Source organism: Heloderma suspectum, chromosome 7 (assembly GCF_057233095.1).
Source record: "Heloderma suspectum isolate Gila_16-S chromosome 7, 16-S_ref, whole genome shotgun sequence".
In the NCBI taxonomy this organism is placed as follows: Eukaryota; Metazoa; Chordata; class Lepidosauria; order Squamata; family Helodermatidae; genus Heloderma; species Heloderma suspectum.
The window spans coordinates 57,376,492-57,385,443 of NC_139464.1; positions in this window are offsets into that span (position 1 = coordinate 57,376,492).

Consider the following 8,952-nt stretch of genomic DNA (forward strand, 5'->3'; position numbering starts at 1 on the left):
GATAAATGGCACTTGAGAGATTATTATGTTCCACTCATGAACAAGTGTCTTTGGGGCAGTGACTCTGTTGTTGTTTTAGTCCTTCTATTCCCTGAAAAAGGGATTTGTATTATTTTTTATTACATTTATTCATGAGACATTAACATTTTGGGGCACAATCCTACGCAGATAGGCCCCCCCCTCCAAACTTGGAGGCGACCGCCGATCCAATGCTGGGTGGGAGAAGCACAGAGGGGATCGTTCCCTGTGTGCTTCTCTTGCCCTGCATTTTCGGCTAGACAGCTGTTTGCGGCTGTCTAGCCACAGGAGGACAGAGCGGGAGAGGAGGCTGCTGTAAGACACTTTGGATGTGTCGTACAGGCATTTCTGCCCTCCCCACCCTGGAATCCCCCCGGGAATGCCCCATTTTGGCCGCTCTGTGCTTCTCTTGCAAGCGTGGAGGACGGGGCTTTTGTGTGCTGCCTGAGAGGCAGCACGGAAGTGGGGGAAGGTCAGTTCTCTGGGAACCGACCTCAGAGCATGGGCTCCAAGGTCAGTTCCCAGAAAACCAGATATCCTATGTCTGTCTAGCCACTAACTAGCAGCCATAGGATTGCTCCCTCCATCATAAGCCACATTTGCATCGTTTCTCACCTCTGCCATGCATTTTTTAGGCTGATTGGCCCTATTGTCTGTGTACAGCTCATAGCCTAATCAGTGGCCCAAGAGGCCTCAAACAACCCTCAAATAGGTGGTGCAAGCAGCAGGTCAACAGAAGTGAATCAAGGCGTGCAGTGAAGGGAGGTGCTTCACCGGCATGTCGAGGCAGTGAGCCTTTTGCAGCTCTTGAGTTCTCATTGGCTGCATGCCCCCAAAGGTAGTGTCTGATTGGTTCAGGTTGCTGTCACTGTCACACTTGGGGATATACTAGTTTAAATTAAAATGGTGCACTGCTGCAGCCTTGACCAGCAAGTGCTGCACTTTCCTTTATAGACCTTTGCTACATGAGGCATTTATTGTACACTCATTTTATTGTTGTAAGCCACCTTGGGAAGGCTTCTGCCCTGAAAGGTGGTGAAGAAATATTTTAAATAAATAAATAAATAAATACACTCACCCTGTTCATGGTTGTTTATGGGTAGGGGATGTATGGATTTTGTTAAATCTGTTCCTTCTGTGTTTTGTGGATTGTCAGGCATCTTTCGTTCCATCGGTCTGCTCATTGATGGCTTCAGGTTTTTTGTTCCAGAATTTAGTTCTACTTGAGCTAATGTGCATGTGTGCTAATGCGCATGTGTGCTAATGCTCATGTGTGCACCTGCACAAATCCACTAATCTGCATTAGCTAATGCGGATTAGCACATTACATAAGATTCTTGTACAAAATCAGCTTCCTTGGTACAATTTCATCCATATAGTAAATTCTGTCTGAGCGGCATAAGGTGCAAACGATCATATTTTAAATCAGTATTTTTATCAGAATGTTTTCTATAGATAGATACATATATATGGTTTCCAGATATTTTTATAGTCAGATCCAGAAAATGGATCTCTCTGGAATTACAGTGTATATCAAATTTCATACTGACATCTATTGAGTTTGCCCATCTGGAGGAGTTCTGCAAATCACCTTCAGTCACCTTCCCTCATTTTCAGAGATCTCTTCAGGCATTTATATATGCTAAAACTGAGTAAGTTATCACAGACAATTTTTGTAGTGTGATTATTAACATTAGAGAGCTTCGGCTATTGGGCGGTATAGAATTGAAATAAATAAAAACAAACAAATAAATAAACAAACATTATTACCCTGTTTTTAAAATGGATGTTTTATTCTGAAGTGTATTTTTTAAAACATGTATATTTATTATTATTATTATTATTATTATTATTATTATTATTATTATATTTATATCCCGCCTTTTTCCCAATACTGGGACTCAAGGCGGCCTTACAACGTTAAAACTGCTACAATTAAAACCTATAAATAGAAATATAAATACAACTGTATAAAAGTTAAAAATATAATTAAATCATCAATATTAAAATGGTAAAGATATTAAAACATTAAAAGACAACCAGAACAACAAAAATGGTATCCATACGTCGCATTTTCCCAGGTCCACACTAGTTATCCCCAAAGGCCTGCTGGAACAAAAAGGTTTTTGCATGTCTGCGAAAACATTTCAAGGAGGGTGCCACTCTCGCTTCCCTGGGAAGGGAGTTCCAGAGCCTTGGGGCAGCCACCGAGAAGGCCCTCTCCCACGTTCCCACCAGGCATGCCTGTGATGATGGCGGGATGGTGAGAAGGGCTTCCCCTGAAGGTCTCAGGGCACAAGTAGGTTCATAGGGGAGAATACGGTCTTTCAGATAACCTGGACCCAAGCCATATAGGGCTTTATAGGACATAACCAGCACTTTGAATTGTGCCCGGAAACAGACTGGGAGCCAGTGAAGCTGTTTTAACAGGGGAGTTGTATGCTCCCTGTAACCAGCTCCAGTCAGCAGAATTTTCTCCCATATTTTTTTTTTTACCATTCTCATTCAGTATGACAGAAATGAAATTGCTTTCAAAAGGAAATTCAATGGTGAAGAAATTTTGGAGAAATTCTCAAGGGTTGGGTTTGGGTTTCTTGGCTTACCTTACTTAGGAGGAGGCTGAGGCAGCCTGGGAGGCTAGCTGTGATTAGGTAAGCTCAAAAACACCACCAAAATAAATTATAAAACATCCTGAATGAGGCAGAACAATGGAAGCCCCTTTCATGGGGGGAGAAAACTTTCAGGAAATTGGAGGACAGATTTTGGCAGAACGCCAACTCCACCTCATCCCTGGAGCTGGACACAACACTGCCTCCACCTGCATTGTGGTGGATGCAAACTGGGGGTCAACCTGCCAAGATAGTTGATACTGCTGCAGCATGGTACCCCGAAAAACCCTTTCCAAAAAAGAAAGAAGCTGTGCTACAAGCCTGTCAATGGGGAGCCCTGCCTAGGAGAAATGGTTGAGAATTTCACCTCCCCCTGGAGAATTTCAGTGAAATTGTCTCCCAAATTTCTCTGCCCACAAGTAAGGTGGAGAATTTCAAGAGGCTGTTTGTGCACCACTCTAATTTATGTGCTTTTGTCTCATTCTTCTTTCTCTAATCTATCTCCTGTAGAAGGCCCATATTCAGAGCCGAAATGTGTAGCACTACTTCTTGAGGGCCCTCAAAAACCTGGACCTGGCACTGAACCCAGTACCACTCCATGAGCTCATTTCTACATGGAATGAACATTTGCACAGAGCTTTAATGAGTAGCTAGTGCAACATCATTCTGAGATCCAGGTAAGTCCAATAGTTAATTTGTAATTTGTAAAATATATTTGCCGAAAGTTATTTATTATTTGTTAATTACATTTTTAAACCACGCAGTCACCTAAGCTGTCTGGGCAGTTCACAAGTTATACATTTAGGAGTAAGCTATTTTCTCAGTGTAGCATTTGCAATCCATAGTTTCTCCATGAATGGATGCTTTGGTTCTCTCAATAGGTTCTAATACAGCCTTCCTCATCCTGGTGCCTTCCAGATGAACTGGTGCATCATAACGGCCAGGCTGGCTGGGGATTATGGGACTTATAGTCCAACATACCTGGAGGGCAGCAGGTTGGGGAAGGCTGCTGTATGGTATTTCTCTTTCACCTGATGGTATTGAATTTGTCTTCCCATATCTATACACTTACCAGAGAGTTTTCCTCTTTTGTATTTGAGAATAATCTTGTCCCTTTCATTTTAGCTTTGCAATTTGCACAGTATGCTTGAACCTAGTATTTCAGGTATAAGGACTCATAGTATTTAATGCTTTGCTTTTGTAAAACCTCTTTTTTCCTTTTTTTTTTTTCAACGTGTTGGAGAGTAATATCCACCACAAAGGTCATGACTTTAGAAGATGCGTGAAGCGAAGTGAGTGGCATAAAACAGTAGGTAGCAAAGCATTGTACAATTCAGTGAACAATAAGGTCAGTTACTTCATATCTACTTGTGGTTCAGCACAGCTGGAGTGAAAAAATCATAATGCCTGACTGGCATTTCTGCAGCAGTAATGGAGAATAATCATGGAGCTTAAATCATCAGCTTACAAAAAAAAAAAAAAAATCATTCTGGCTGGGCAAGCACAGAAAGGCAAAACATGTTCTTAGTCAAGATTGAATAGGGGGAAAAAATACCCTGAGATAGGAGATACAAAATAGATTCAGATTACACCATCCTGATTTAATAATAGTCATAGAGCTTTTGCCTCAGAAAGGTGGTATCCTGAAATTAATGTGTTACAATGAGCACTACGCATCTACGTTACACAAGTTGCAAATACTGAGGAAAGAATCTACAAGATATACTGGATATAATACTGTACTCCTGCATATAGCTTTGCAGAGTAGAGTCCCACAGTTATATAGGTGAGAAGAGAGGCTGGCTGTATCATTACCTGTGGCCACTTTTGAGCATTCATCAACTATGAATCTTGAGAATTCCACTCAATGGGTTGGGGTGTATTCTGGATCAACTGTGCTAGTTGAATTAGACTTTACCACCCCTTCCTTTCCACAGGAGAGAGGGATCCCGCAAAATTGGGCACAGGAACCTTCTATAAACAGAGCATTTCCTATCACAGAAGGTCCTTTCCTCTCATGGAAGACAGATCCTAGATCCAACGCTTTGTAAATGCCGTTGGGGCTCAAACTGGAGAGAGAGAGCAGCAGTGGGAGGTCTTGCACTGCTAAAAGCTACACAACCACTGCCTCACATTACATCTCTAGAAAGGTACCCCAACATCCTAGATGCTTTCCAGCCTGCAGGAGTCAGCTCAGCTTTTCTTTCTTACTCTCTCTCTCTGATTCTGCTCCCCAAAATTATTCTGTCATTACCTGACTAGGGATGTATGAGAAATTCATTTCCATTCATTTTTTAATCAGGATTTTTACCCAGCTTGCACCTTCCAGACTGAAGATGGACTCAGACACAATCTGTGGTCAAACTCCATACATTTCCAAGCTTGTGATGTGATCCATGGTTTGAAACTCAAAATTAAAAAAACTAAGATCATGGCAACTGACCCCATCACTTCCTGGCATATAGAAGGGGAAGAAATGGAATCAGTGACAGATTTTATTTTCTTGGGCTCCAAGATCACCGCAGACGGTGACTGTAGCCATGAAATTAAAAGACACTTGCTCCTTGGGAGGAAAGCTATGGCAAACCTAGACAGCATAGTAAGAAGCAGAGACATCACCTTGCCGACAAAGGCTCGTATAATCAAAGCTATGGTTTTCCCAGTAGTAATGTATGTCTGTGAGAGCTGGACTATAAGGAAGGCTGAGCGCCGAAGAATTTATGCTTTCAAACTGTGGTGCTGGAGAAGACTCTTATGATTCCCCTGGACTGCAAGGAGGTCAAATCAGTCAATCCTACAGGAAATCAACCCTGACTGCTCATTAGAAGGACAGATACTGAAGCTGAAGCTCAAATATTTTGGCCACCTAATGTGAAGAGAGAAAACTCCCTGGAAAAGACCCTGATTCTGGGAAAGATTGAAGGCAAAAGGATGAGATGGGGACAGCAGAGGATGAGATGGCTAGATATGTATGAAAATATCTAGATATGTATGTATCTAGATATGTATGTATATATCTAGATATCTAGATATCTAGATATATGTAAATATCTAGATATGTATGTATATGAAAATACACACAGATTTGGAAACTGGGCTGTCTTCCATAGAGAGCCACCCTGGACTGAATGCTGCACTTTGAGGGGTTCTTCATCAGGATGAGGCATTGTGACTAGGGTTGGCGGAGAATTTCTCCCCGAATCTTCGGGGGGCCGAGTGCCAACGTGTTCGGCCCCCTGAAGAAGTTTCGGGGAGAAATTCTCTGCACCCCCCCGCCCCCCGCACCCCCCCCGGGACGGGACTTACCTTTCCCAAATGTCCCTCCCGGTGGCGGGTCCCGGCGGCAGTTCGGCGGGTCTTCGTCAGGGGCGGTGGCGGCAGCTGATCTTTCGACCGGCTGCCGCCGCCGCAATTCCAATAAAACTAAAAAAAACCCCACGCCCCCGTGATAGGCTACGTGACGATTAACGTAGCCTATCACGGCTAGATTTGCAAAGTCAGCCATGATAGGCTACGTAAATCGTCACGTAGCCTATCACGGGTGACTTAAAAAAAAAAAAAAAAGCGCGTACGGCTAATGGCGGCCCCCATAGGGAGCCGCCATTCACGTTCCTTATTTGGTCGCTGTAGTCTATGTAAAGATTACGTAGACTACGGCGAAAATAAGGGCAACGCTATTTGCGTTGCCCTTATTTTCGCCGTAGTCTACGTAAAGATCTAGCCGTGATAGGCTACGTTAATCGTCACGTAGCCTATCACGGGGGCGTTTTTTTTTTAACTTTTTATTTCGCGGCCGGGCGAGGCGAGGCGCCTCCTCCCCGGCCTGAATTTCAGGGGGAGAGGAGCGAAGCGCCTCCCCCCCACCGCGAAAAGCTGCGAGACCAGGTAAGTGACTTTCGTGCCCCCCTAATTGTGACATGCCCTGGTAGACTGCCTGTACAGAGCAATAGACTGGGCAGCAGGCTCCCCAGAGAAGCCACCTATCCATCTGGCTGATCTCTCACTCCAGTAAAGTCTGGTAAAGACAGCCCCCCCCCCCCGCTTGCTACTCTCCCACTGTGGCATTTGCCACAGCGAGGCCAATGCAGTGGCAGCAGTGCCTGCAGGGGTCCTCCCAGTTAAAGGGGGTGATCCACCACCCCTCCCAACCCACTGTCTGATGGGTCTTGTCCTCTCCTTTCCTCTTCTTCCTTTGGGCTTGAGTACTTCTCCCAATATCTGTTTGATCTTTATTCCTCCATGGGACTGAGATCAGGAAATGTTTGTTTATTTATTTATTTATGTTTCTATACCACACATTAGCCAAAGCTGTCTGCATGGTTTACAAAACAAAGCTTAAAACCGCAAAATACAATACATAACAAAACAGAACAGAACAGAACAGAAAACCATAAGTTTAGAAAAGTATAAAATGAGTCATCTTCAAGGGCAGCCCCACGTAAAGTGCATTGCAATAGTCTAATCGGGAAGTTACCAGTGTGTGTACTACTGTGGCTAGGTTATTCCTGTCCAGGAAAGGCCGTAGCTGGCGGATCAGCCAAAGCTGGCCCCAAGTACTCCGGGCCACGGAGTCCACCTGGGGCTCCAGTGACAGGGATGGATCTAGGAGTACTCCCAAGCGACGCACCTGCTCCTTCAGGGGGAGTGCAACCCCATCCAGGACAGGTCGCTTACCCAATTCCCAGACTCGGGAACCGCCAATCCATAGAGCTTCCATCTTGTAGGGGTGCACAAAAGTCACTTACCTGGTCTCGCAGCTTTTCGCGGTGGGGGGGAGGCACTTCGCTGCTCCCCCCGCGAAGTTCAGGCCGGGGGGGGAGGCTTCCCGCCTTGCCCGGCCGAAATTCAGGCCGGGGAGGAGGCGCCTCGCCTCGCCCGGCTGCGAAATTAAAAGTAAAAAAACAAACAAAAAAACCCACCCCCGTGATAGGCTACGTGACGATTAACGTAGCCTATCACGGCTAGATCTGCAAAGTCAGCCGTGATAGGCTACATCAATCATCACGTAGCCATTCATGGGTGACTTAAAAAAAAAAAAAAGCGTGTACGCAAATGGCAGCCCCCATAGGGAGCCGCCATTCCCGTTCCTTATTTGGTCGCTGTAGTCTACGTAAAGGTTTACGTAGACTACGGCAAAAATAAGGGCAACGCAAATAGCGTTGCCCTTATTTTCGCCATAGTCTACATAATCTTTACGTAGACTACAGCGACCAAATAAGGAACGGGAATGGCGGCTCCCTATGGGGGCTGCCATTATCCGTACGCGCTTTTTTTTTTTTTAAAGTCACCCATGATAGGCTACGTGACGATTTACGTAGCCTATCACGGGTGACTTTGCAAATCTAGCCGTGATAGGCTACGTTAATCGTCACGTAGCCTATCACGGGGGCATTTTTTTTTGTTTTCTTTTATTGGAATTGCGGCGGCGGCAGCCGGTCGAAAGACTGGCTGCCGCTCCCGCCCCGGACGAAGACCCGACGAACTGCCGGCCGGACCCGCCGCCGGGAGGGACATTCGCCAAAGGTAAGTCTCGTCCTGGGGGGGGGGGTGCGGGGGGCAGGGGTGTGTGTGGAGAATTTCTCCCTGAAACTTGTTCGGGGGGCCGAACACGTTGGCGCTCGGCCCCCCGAAGTTTCGGGGAGAAATTCTCCGCCATCCCTACCATCTTGTCAGGATTTTATCAGCATCATAAAATACTGGTGTAATATGATCATATTGGCTGGTCCTCCTTAACAATCTTTTTACCCTATTTTGGACCAGCAGAAGTTTCTGGACTGTTTTCAAAGGCAGCACCGTGTATAACACATTGCAGTAATCCAAATGACAGCTTCCCAGACCATGGATGACTGTAGTTAGTCAATTTCTGACCAGATAAGGGGCGATAAAAGGTGCTCCATGCCACTGAGGCCAATTGTGCCTCCAATGGCAGTGCAGGATTGAAGAGCACCCTCAAACTATCGACCTGATCCTTTGGGGGGAGTGCAACCTCTTTCAGAACAAGTTGAATTTCACTCATCCAGGCAGAAGAACCACTCACTAACAGTACATCTATCTTGTCTGGATTGAGTCTCATTTTATTGGCTCTCATCCAGTCCATTACCACATGCACTGGTTCAGAACACCCACTGCCTTACCTGGATTTGATGAAAAGTAGAGATAGAGCTGGGTGTCAGCCATATATTGGTGACACCCTAGTCAATATCTCCAGATAACCTCCCTCAGTAATTTCATGTAGATGTTGAACAACATGGGGGATAAAACAGAGCCCTGTGGCACTCCATGGCATAACTGCCAAGGAACAGAGCACCACCTTCTGGAATTGGCC